This window comes from Cenococcum geophilum, assembly GCF_001692895.1.
Source record: "Cenococcum geophilum 1.58 unplaced genomic scaffold K441scaffold_59, whole genome shotgun sequence".
Lineage (NCBI taxonomy): Eukaryota > Fungi > Ascomycota > Dothideomycetes > Gloniales > Gloniaceae > Cenococcum > Cenococcum geophilum.
The window spans coordinates 901,939-903,645 of NW_027137617.1; positions in this window are offsets into that span (position 1 = coordinate 901,939).

The window sequence follows — 1,707 nt, forward strand, 5'->3', positions numbered from 1 at the left end:
TTATAATTATGCTTCTAGACATTCTTAAAATTATTTCTAAGAGGTATTTATTAATTAACAGACTTTCTTTGAAAAGCGTAGCCTATTTATTACACTTGCTTCTATAAAGTACGTATATAAGCTTAAATATAAAATTTTAGAAGTTTTTATTACGTAATTGTTAAGATATTATACTATGATTTTTATGATTTTTAGTAAGAAATAGGGTGGCTGGATAACTAGAGTGGCCGGATAACTAGTGAAACACATTAACCTAATTTTACCTATTATAAAGTCTATATAACCATTTCTTTATATCCCTCGCTAGTCTTTGTAATTATGCGTCCTGTAAATTAACTAATTTATTTCAGTTGCAACGCATTTATAAAGTGTATTCTATTTCACTATTATATATTTTTGTAAAAGGAGTGATAATAGAACTGTATAACTAATTGCTATATTGCTTAGCTCTCTTTTACCATAGCTGTATTTAAATATCCTTATTAATAGATTTAGCTATATGTTTCTAGATCTAATTAACTTGCAGTTGCTATATATAATACTTATATATATACTATCTATTTAGACTAGATACAATAAGAATAAATAGCTAAATTCTATATATAGTGGGTACATTAACCAGAAAGATCTAGATAGGCTTATTATCTTTCTGTACTCCTAATAAACCACCTATATAAAGGATTATACTATTAGTACGTATCGGCTACTAGTGCTAAATGCCTATAATAGCTACGTATTACTTGGATTTAATTAGTTCTGCCTAGATTATTAGATAGTCGTCCTCTATATATTAGCGTATTTGTTATATCTACTACAGCCGCTAGATATGGGCTATTTCTTAGTCCTTAAGTAATTATACGGACGCCTTGTTAAATAGATTAAGTTACCTATTTATTTTATATATATTTTTAATATTAATTAGGATAAATTAGTAAAAAATTAGCTTATTGTTATAAGGGAGGACGTGTTATATATATTAAATAAGGTATATTAAGTGCTATAAGTAGTTAAATAGTTTAATTAGTAGTTATTTAATATAAAGAATTAATTAAATATAGTAAAAACTTTATAGGGATGTAGATCAATTTCGTCGAAAAAGGTGACTGCTCTATATATAAATAAGTCGGATCGCCTAAGAAACCCTGCGAAAGTCCCTCAGACTATAGAATTAACTTTTTAATAAAAAAGGTTAGCGATAACGTATTAGCTACCTAGTCGAGCCACCTGCCGATCGCGATTTAAATCACCTCCTTTTTAATATATACTACCTTTTCCTACACTATAACTATGGGCTTAACGGCCACCGAATCGCTTGATCTTGATTAAGACGCTTAAATAATACTTATGATTTCGCATCTACGAGCCAACCCCGACCAATCTATTCGTCAAATTGCTCGAACTTTTGACTTACCGCGATCAACTCTTAACCACTGTCAATCGGTTTAATAGTTTTTATAGGCTTAGTAAAAGCTCTTAGTTATTAAGGAGGACTCTTTAATTAAATGGATTAATATAATAGTAGGCTAGGGGTGGCTACTAAGAGTAAAATACTTTAAGTCTATGGTTAAAGATATTCTTAAATTAAAAGGAAGTCCTACTAAGCTTGGCCAATATTGGTATAAGAATTTCGTTTACTATTACCTAGAACTTAAAGCTAGATTTGCTAGAGGCCTTAATTAAAAAAGAAAGTATGCTAAGGATCCTAAA